Below are 9,797 nucleotides of genomic sequence, written 5' to 3'. Positions count from 1 at the left end.
CTCCTAACACACCAGCTCCACTCCCACCTTACGGTAGTGGGCATTTCGAGGGGACGTGGGGCCGGTGTCACGGTGGAGGTCGTTTGCTTGTGAATTACCAAAGACAGTCTGAAAGAAGAAAAATCTGACAACGAGGAGGAGCGTGGCAGACACGGGCTTCCTGCCAGGGAAACGGTTTTTCCGACCCAGCTCCGTGAAAGCGTCCGGAGGGTCTCCAGGGCAGGTGCACACGAAGGCAGGTGAGGCGGGTTCCTCCTGCCCCTCACCATGCCGTCACCTGAGGCCTTGGCAGCCCAGTAGTCAGGGACCCTGCGCAGGCCACGTCACCCAACCCACCGCGGGGACACTGATGGGCCGGGTCATGCCTTCATCCTGAGTCTGAAAAGGGGGACACCAGCTGCTGATGCCGCAGACGCCTCTGAATGCTGCATGTATGGGGCCAGGGAGCCCCCAGGGCGCAAGGACGGGCGTGAGGCGGGCGGAGCAGCCTCCGGGAAGGGCTGTGCAGCCACAGCGACCTCAAACTGACCGCAGGGCGCACCTGGGCGCTCGCCCGGACGCCGGGGCGCCAGCCACCCCCACGAGGCCAGGCCGCCAGCTCTGCGCACCCCGCCGGCCCCACGCCCCCTCCTCGAGGGTCTCTGCACCGCATCCCGGGCTCCCGCCGAGGCGCCTCGCCCACTCCCGCACGCAGCCCGCGGCGCGGCCCGGACAGCGCAGCTCTGCGACGTCCCCTCGCGGAGGAAAGTCCTGCACTAACAACAGACCGGGGACTTCAGGGACGCGCGGCCGCCACAGCACCCAGTGCAGCCGCGAACGCACGCGGAGTGGCCGAGGGAGCGGCTCCGCGCACGCGCAGAGCGACGCTTCACCCACGCCTGGAGTGGGGCTCGGGGTCTGTTTGTGGGGGCGGAACGGCTGGTTTCGGGATGTGGACGGGCCTCAGTATCGTAGGCGGGGCTTGCGCCGGGGCGGGGCTTGAGCGCAAGTCTGCATTTGGCTGCTCCGCCCCCGTCCCGCGAACTCGGCCTGGCGTCCCGGGCTGTGGGCGGGGCCTCGGCGCCCGGGGGAGGGGCTTGAGCTCAAGTCTGCGTTTGGCTGCTCCGCCCCCGTCCCGCGGACTCGGCCGGGCGTCCCGGGCTTTGGGCGGGGCCTCGGCGCCCGGGGCGGGGCTTGGACCCCCGTCTGCGCTCTCGCCGGTCCGCGGCGCCGGCTCCAGGGCTGGGGGCCCGGGATCCCCGAGGGCTGCAAGCGTTCGGTTTTGTTTTCCGTTTTGGGCACAGAAAGGAGCGAGAATAGAACGGAGCTCCTGGGCCCGTGGCCCCCTGAGGGCGGCGACCTGTCCGTCGCAGATGGGGTGCCCGGAGCGCGCGGGGTCGCGAGGCGCAGCCCCTCCGCCAGCCTGCGGGACCCGGAGCGGAGGGGTCTGCCGGAGGCCGTGGAACACGCGCTGCGGGGACGCGGCGTGCGGGCTCCGCTGTTTCTGCGCGGAGAGGAACTTCCTGAAGCCCACGCAAGAGGCAGGTGCGCGCGGGCAGCCGCGGCCGTGGGTGCGGGGACGGGGAGGGACTGCGTGGACGCGCGTGCGGGCTCCGGGAACCCCGGGCGCGGCGTGGGTTTCGTGGCCGCGGGGCGCCGGCGAGGCGGGTGCTGGAGCCGCGTGGGGTCCCCCGGCTGTGAGTTCAGGTCCCGCGCGCTGTGCTGCTGACGCCTGCAGCCCCGCGTCGGGGTAACCACTGCCCAGTCAGGTGTGGCTTGTCCGCAGTTGTCCGGCCCAGGGCTCCGCCTCCCCGGAGACTGCGCGGGGTCCGCTCATCACTGGGTGCGCGTGAGGCGGTGCGGTAGGTGTGTGGTGTGAGGGGTGCGAGGGGTGCGGCAGGTGTGAGATGCGTGAGGTGTGTGAGGCAGTGCGGAAGGTGTGAGGGGCGTGAGGGGTGCGGCAGGTGTGTGGTGTGAGGCGGTGCGACAGGTGTGCGGTGTGAGGGGCGTGAGGGGTGTGGCAGGTGTGTGGTGTGAGGCGTGTGAGGTGGTGTGGCAGGTGTGTGGTGTGAGGGGCGTGAGGCAGTGTGGCAGGTGTGTGCTGTGAGGGGTGTGAGGCAGTGCAGCAGGTGTGTGAGGTGAGGGGTGGGGCAGGTGTGCGGCGTGAGGCGTGTGGGGGTACGGCAGGTGTGTGGTGTGAGGTGTGTGAAGTGTGCGGCAGGTGTGCGGTGTGAGGCGCGTGAGGTGGTGCGGCAGGTGTGCGGCGTGAGGCGTGTGAGGCAGTGCAGCAGGTGTGTGGGGTGAGGTGTGTGGGGGTACAGCAGGTGTGTGTTGTGAGGGGTGTGAGGCAGGTGTGTGGTGTGAGAGGTGTTTCAGGTGTGTGCTGTGAGGGGTGTGAGGCAGTGCAGCAGGTGTGTGGGGTGAGGTGTGTGGGGGTACAGCAGGTGTGTGTTGTGAGGGGTGTGAGGCAGGTGTGTGGTGTGAGAGGTGTTTCAGGTGTGTGCTGTGAGGGGTGTGAGGCAGTGCAGCAGGTGTGTGGCATGAGGCGTGTGGGGGTATGGCAGGTGTGTGGTGTGAGGGGTACGGCAGGCGTGCGGCAGGCGTGCGGCGTGAGGCGTGTGAGGCGGTGCGGCGCTCCCACTGCCGGGCCGTCTCTGCGCCCTGCTCCCGGCTCTGTTTCCGCTGAAAGCCAGGCCCACTCCCGCGTCGGGCTGTTCTGGACCGCTCTGCGCTTGGTGGTCCCGCTGCTGCGCCCGCCCCCATCGGAGGGTGTCTCTGGAGTCTTCTCTGGTCCCTCCCTCCGCGTCTTCGCGGCAGTCCCCAGCCCCCACACCAGGTCCCTCCCGGATGGCGCTGGTGTGTCCCGTGCTCCCGTCCCTGGATGGCGCTGGTGTGTCCCGTGCACCCGTCCCTGGATGGCGCTGGTGTGTCCCGTGCTCCTGTCCTGGGTGCAGAATGACCTGAGGGTGAGCAGGGGCTGGCGCTCCTGGGACAAGTGCCCCAGCCCTGCACGCCTGAGAACGCACGGATAGTCCGCGCCCTTGGGAGCCCCAGGTGCCTAACTGCGCAGTGCTGAGCCAGAGGCAGAGGCAGTGTTCATTCCTGTTTAAAAATCTCCTCCATGGAGGAGTGATAGACACACTGCAAACGTTGTGCGCAGTTTTGGCACATGTGAGCGCCCACGTGGGCAGGCCCGCACCGTGGGGCTACATGAGTGTCTCCAGAGCGCCCCCCCCCGCCCTGGTCAGGCCCAGGTGGCCGCTGGCTTCCCCGGGGCTCCTCCTCAGCAGAGCCAGAGGCGCACCTCTGTGGGTTTCCACTCCGTGGATGCTGCTGTCCGTCCACCGTGGGAATCCATGGCTCCATCTTGTTATGGCCAAGTGGGCCTTCCCTGAGTGGCTGCAGTCCGGTTTCTTTTCACTCTTCTCGGTGGACATTGGAGTGTTTCGAGTTGTGGGCTGTTCTGAACGAGGCTGGCGGGGACACAGGACGCCGGCATTCGTGTGGACGCTGCCTTCGCCCTCCTTGGGGATATCTGGAGGTGGGATCGCTTTCCGACCAGGTAGAACCTCTGCTCATCACAGCGCACATTGAAGAGGTAAGTAGGCTGCTGACGGAGAGAAACACTTCGAGCTTGCTTTTAGGATGGAAGGCACCACAAGTCGGTGTTGAAAGGACAACCTGATGGAAATTGGGCGGAGAGCTTTGTGTGTTTGCTCAAAATGCAGACGGGGAGGGCGTGTGGCGCAGTCACCTCCTGGGATGCCCACTGCCCGTATTAGGGTGCCTGGCCCCTCCGGTCAGATCGAGCCTGGCTCTGTGTGTGCTCTGGGAAGGCAGAGGACGACGGCCCAGGTGTCTGGACCCTGCCCGTGTGGGAGTGACGGGCGTAGGCAGGCAGCCAGCCAGGGCTGCTGAGCTGAAGGTCACAGTCGCATGGATAATCCCACCTTCCTGCTTGTCAGTCACAACGTCCCCTTTCCCAGGATGCATCTGTTTCACCCATGACCTAGAGGGGGCATGATAAACGGATGCCGAGGTCCCAGTGGAGCTTGTGGAGGGGGCTTCACGCCTGGAGGGGCCCCGCCCCACCTCATACCGCAGACCGACCACTGGGAGGGGCCCTCTCCCACCGAGGCTGTCTCTTCTCAGGCTATCTTCCGGGCCTCTGCCCACTCCTGATGGCTGCTTCTGGTTGGGCAGCCCATGTTCACGCACGCACGCGCGTGTGTGTGTGCACTTGCCCACCTCGTGAATAAACTTCATCACTTTGCGCACCTTGTACATGTCAGCATGTTTGTCCTTGTGCATGACGAGAGCCTGGAGCAAAATGGATACTCCCCTGGCCCCCTTCAGGAGACCCTGGTGGAGTTTCTGGCTCCTGGCTCTGGCCTGGTACAGCTCACTCACTCACTCTCGCTCTCGCTCTCTCGTGCTCTGTGTCACTCTGCCTTTGAAGTTGATGACAACAAAACAAGGACAAGAAAAGGGGCACAGGTGGCCAAGTGCCCTGCGTCCTTGGTCATCAGGGAAACGGAAAACCAATGTGGTGACGCACGCTGACCGTGGCTGACGAGAGTGTTCCGACAGCCTTGGAATCCCACAGGCACCCCAGGAATGCTGCCCAGCACGCCCCTGTGTCTTGATGCCGTCCTGGCTTGGCTGGCGTCACCTGGTGATCTTGTGCCGGCCAGGGTCTGTGTGGTCCACGTTACTCTGGGGCTGACTTGGGAAAGCGGTCATTGCTTAAAGGCTGAGCCGCAGTGTTTTAACACTGGTGTGGGGTTCGTGGATGAGAAATAAAAAGGAGGCTTTGGTCGAAAGAGATGAGCTGAGGGGCTGGCAGCCCCGGGACGGCGGTGGGGATGTGGACTGACTGCCCCATGTCCTGCTCTGAGCGCACACTCATGTCACACAGCCCTAATCCCAGGCCCTCCTGGTGTGAGAGTGGGCTGAAAGGTGCCCACAGCAGGTAGCAGTGGACAAGGTGCCTGGAGGCAAAACTGTCAGCTCAGGGCCCTGCAAGACTGGCCTAGCCCTGTGGCTGTGCTGTGTGTGTGTCGGGGGGCAACCCTGTAAAGGATCGGTCATATCCACAGTTGTCTCAGATGTTGGGGAGGGACTGGGGCTGGTTCCAGTGCCCAGGGAAGGGCCCATGGAGGGACACGGTGTCCACTGTGATGCCAGGGGCATGTCTCTGGACACATGCACGCCAGTTTTACCCAGTGGGAGGTGGTCTCAGCTTCAGTTCATGCTGGGTCTCTGTTGGCCACAATAGCTTTGGGCTGGGCTGGGCCAGCCAGGGTTAGCCCTGTCCCAGTTGTGTGTGTGTGGTGGGTGTGGGGTCAGAGCCTACTGCCCCGCAGCAGCTGGGATGCCGGCTCCGCCCGACGCTGCCTTCCCGCTGAGCGGCAGTAGATTGGCTTTGCTCTTCACCTCACTGTCTGCAAGCTGTGGGGCCCACGTGAGTCTCAGTCACACCTCTGACCACGTCTGAGAGAACCCCAGCTGCCCCTGGGGGACGAGGGGAAAAACTCTCCAAGCAAAGTCCGTGAAGGGTCGGTACAAGAGAGCGGGCCTGGGCAAATGTATGGCTACCAATACCCAAGGAGAAACGGCCCCGTGTGCTCAGCTGCTTTGGGGAGACGTGAGGAGGCCAGGTGCAGGTGGCAGCGTGTTGTGGGTGGGGGTGTCTCACCAGCCTGCGGTGTGGACAGAGCCTCCCCCTCCCTCTTATTTGTCTGGTCGGGGGCTTCCTGCCAGGGCTGAGGCTTTGGTGACCTGGACCAGGCACCAGGATGTTGCAAACACCTCCCTGAAGCCATCAGACTCCGTGGTTGGCAAACCCTGGGGCCGGGGGCTGTGTCTGGTATCTGTGCTGCCGGGGACCCTGGTCTGAGTCTCCAGCAGGGACCTCCATGGCCAGCTCTCCTGCAGCCTCTCATGGGCAGAGTGGGGCCTACCGCTCGCGTCTCCTCCTTCCCTAGCCGCGTTCCAGGTGATGGATGTGCAGGGGGTAAGGGTGGTTTGGCACCAGGGTGAGCAGCAGCTGCAGAGGGGCAGGAACCTGAGAGGCAGGTCTGGTTTGAATCGGGGTTGGAGGAGGCAGGACTGCACCTGCAGAGCGCTGAGCCCTGACCCAGAGGAGGGAAGGGGGTCATGGACCAGCACGGTGACCCCCGCTGCACCCCACACCTCTTGGCAATCCGTTCCTCCCTCCCGCCAGTCATCATGGACCTGTCCACATGCCAGGCTCTGTCTGGAGCACTGGGACTCGGTGACAGCCTTTGCCTGCTCTCCTGGGGCTGAGTCCCTGCAGGCTGCCACTGAGTCCCTCTGGGTGGCCACAGGGAGTGCCCGGAGTTGTCAGTCAGACAGGGCTGCGCTCCCAGGCCAGGATTAGGGGCCAGGTCGTCGAGGAATCCTCTCGCCTCAGTTCATGGAGTGAGCAGAGCCGTGCATCAGACCCCCCTTGATACCTGAACCCCGGGGTGGGCAGAGCCTCCCGCTAACCGGAAGCCTTCTGCGAAGGGAGCTGCAGGAGGTGGCTGCAGCCTGGCATGGGCCCTGCCCCACCTCTGCGTCGGGCTGAGTCTGGGTCAGCCTGTAGCGTGGCACCGTCCGGGTCTGAGAAGGGCCAGGCTGCCAGAGCCGGCAGGGCCACTCAGGCCTCCCAAGTGGCTGTTTCTGCCCCCTTGCCCTGAGCACCACCCTGGGTTGGCGGCAAAGGCAGAGACGACTCCTTCCAGAATGTCTGTGCTGCCCACACTCGAAGCTGAGCCTGCTCAGGAAAGCTCTGTGGGCTCCTGGCTGCCCAGGGCCTGGCCTCGCTCCTTCCCTGCAGCTGTCCGTCCACCAGGCACCAGGCTGCAGAGAAGGAGATGCAAACCCCGGCTCCCCAACCCCCGGGGCCTGGGAGAGGATGCAGCTGTGGTGGGAGACGGGTGGGGGTGCACACAGAGAGCTCCTTGCTCTGCCACTTGTCCCAGTGGTCGTCCCTGTGCTCAGAGGCCACCTGTCTGAACGGGACAGGTGCAGGCCTGAAATGGTGTCTTTCGAATGAGCGAAGTTGTCATCGCCATCACACACGTTTGTCTGGCAGGCTCACTGCCACTGCTGACAGTAGGGTCCCTGACCTCCCCGGCGCACAGCTGGAGTCCTGTGAGGGCAGGGGCTGCCAACCCCTGTGGGCCGGCACTGGGCCCGTGGACTCCATGACTTTCCCTGCTCCGTCAGAACTATCAGGGACAGGCATTCTCTGTGAGTTAGAAGACGCTCCAAATATTCATGTGACCTCAGCTTCTATTAAATTTCTTTTTCAAGATTTATTTATTTTACTTGAAAATCAGAGTTGCAGAGAGAGAAGGAGAGACAGAGACTCTCCATCTGCTGGTTCCTTCTCCAAATGGCCACAACGGCCGGGCCAAAGCCAGGAGCTTCATTCGAGTTTCCCACGTGGGTGCAGGGGCCCAAGCACCTGGGCCATCTTCTGCTTTCCTAGGCCATTGGCAGGGAGCTGGAGGGGAAGTGGGGCAGCTGGGATGTGAACTGGCGCCCACCTGGGATGCTGGCGTCGCAGGCAGCGGCTTTACCCACTGTCCACAGCGCTGGCCCCTCGGTTGAATTTCTATTCAGAAAAGTCCCTGCTGTGAAGCGGGGGGCGCCTCCCCTTTCGTGCAGATGCAGGGGTCTGCAGAGGAAAACGAATGAAAGTGGGAGCACGCTCATTCTTTCACTCCGAGAGCAACGGACAGAAGAAACACTTTCCCGTTAGGAACTGTTATTTTAGGAAGGCAATAAAAAAGAATACAAAAGCAAACACACAGACCTTTTCGACTTGAAACTGTGTAGATACATATTCACTGACTTTGTAACAGAGGTACTGAGCTAGAACCCTGGCTTTATCAGTGCACCTTGGTGGGTTCTGGGGACCTGTGCTGGGGAGCCAGTTCCTAACAGACCCGGGAGGCCCCTCCCAGACAGATCCCCACCCCCGCCCAAGGCCGCCCCCGGACCTGGCACGGTTCCTGAATCCGGGCCTCCACACTCACGATGGTGTGCTGCTTGGGCGTGTGCTGAGCAAACCGCACCCTGAATCTGTCATTCTCTGCTCCCAGCTTCAGTGTTCTTTGGAAGTATACAAAGTGTGCACAGACCCAGATTTCTTAAATACTCACGATTATGTGTCATTTTTGAAGAGTTAGTTCATCTGTATCTAACTGGGTATCCGTGTTGCCTATCTCTTGGTTTCTCAAATTGCTCAGCTGAGTGTGCACAGAAAGGCTGTCTTGTTCCCCACGGGTGTGTAATTGGCTCCCACTGTGTTCAGTTTTGTAGTGAGATGACAGGAGCAGGTGTAGGAGCCGCCGTGACTGTCTCGTGGTTCTCACGCCTAACCGGGCTCAAGTGCTCGGGCAGCAGGGGCAGCCGGTGACCTGAACGGACTCTGAGTTGTGCCCTGCAGACCCAGGGGACGTGGGTGGGAGAGCACAGGTGTCAGTGTCTTCCCTGAAATACATAAAGGGAGACCTCTCCCCGCGCCGGGTGAGATTCTCTTTCCTTTAGAGGATGGGAGTCCACCTTGCGCTTTGCTTGTCAGCGTCCTGTGTAAAACATGGGACCCCCCCCTCCCCTCCCCCCCTTTCCCTCTGGGCTGTAGGAGGTGTATCCTGCACTGTGTAGGACAACTGCACCCATGCAGGTGACGTGGCCGTGCCCCTATCACTCTCTGCCTCTCACCCAGTTTGGATACTCGCGTCGGAGTGAGGGCTGCTGTCAGCCCGGGGTCCCAGTAGCGGACCCCGAGATGGGGATTTGAGTGAAGGCGACAGGCCTGGCTTGCACCCTGGAAGGCCTGGCGTGGGAGTAAGGAGGCAGGACAGGAAGGGGAGGCTGAAGCTCACAGCAGTCCCTGTGAGGTGGCACCTGCCGCTCACTCAGCGTAGGGACCGTACATTTCCAGACAGTTGCGGATGCTGGGTCTGCAGCCAGGAGGCAGCCCCTGTCAAAGACGCCTGAGGTGGTGTTGGTGGTGAAAGGCCCAGACTCAGGTGCACATAGACAGACAACCATGAAGGAACGCGGGCAGAGCCCTCAGCCACCGGCATGGTCAGGCCCCCGAGCCGCCGGCAGTCGGAAGGTTCTGCACAGCTTTCTCCAAGGGCGAGTGAAGGTTTCTGTGGGGTCAGCTCACCCAGGCCAGCGCAGAAGCTCAGCGGCCACGCAGCTCCGGGCGTCAGCTGCCAACAGCTGGCGTGTGTGGGGCTGTGGTCTTTGCTCCCCACCAGACTCCCCAGATACCTGTGATGGGTCAGTAGAATCAGGTGGCAGTGGCGGTTTGCACACCCCCACAAGCAGTGCCTGGGCTGTGGCTTGCGGCACGGCCTTTTATTTTTAACCAAGGGACGGCACACCGACCGCCCCCCCCCCCCCAAGCCTCCTCCAGGGGTCTCAGCCCTGCTTTGGGAAAAGGGAAGCTGCTGGCTTCCCTCCACCTCCAGAATGGACGCCTCAAGGGCTCTGTGTGGCTCCCCCGAGTGCACCTCCGGGCCGTCAGCTGCCATCGTCGTCATCATCAACCTCGTGTGTCTCCCCTCCTGGGCAGTGCAGCCCCTCCCCCACTGAAGCCTGTGCCTTGGGCTCCTCCGTTTCCACAACACCCAGGCCAGGGCTCCTCAGGCGCCGGCTGTGCACAGACAGAAATGAGTGCTTGCTCTGAGCAGCCCTGTTGAAGAAAACGGAAAGATTGAAATGGGAACTGTAAGGAAAAAACCAGTACTGGTTGGCTGATGACCGGGTCCGCTGCTGTCCCGGTCACC

The 9,797-nt window shown here is 63.0% G+C and overlaps 1 long non-coding RNA gene across 2 annotated transcripts in view; it reads left to right on the top strand.

The window, feature by feature from the left end:
- The first annotated feature begins 1,108 nt into the window (after window positions 1–1,108).
- The window catches only part of LOC103346834 (uncharacterized), a 51,397-nt gene continuing 42,708 nt past the window's right edge, over window positions 1,109–9,797 (top strand). Inside the window, exon 1 of one of the 2 annotated variants that reach the window (XR_007916916.2) lies at window positions 1,109–3,577. This is a non-coding gene — a long non-coding RNA (uncharacterized lncRNA). The remainder of the gene's footprint in view (window positions 3,578–9,797) is intronic. The other variant, XR_007916915.2, reaches the window with a different exon arrangement.

Source organism: Oryctolagus cuniculus, chromosome 19, assembly GCF_964237555.1.
Source record: "Oryctolagus cuniculus chromosome 19, mOryCun1.1, whole genome shotgun sequence".
NCBI lineage: Eukaryota > Metazoa > Chordata > Mammalia > Lagomorpha > Leporidae > Oryctolagus > Oryctolagus cuniculus.
Note: the sequence above shows the minus strand (reverse complement) of the source record. Positions and strands in the feature narration are given on the sequence as shown.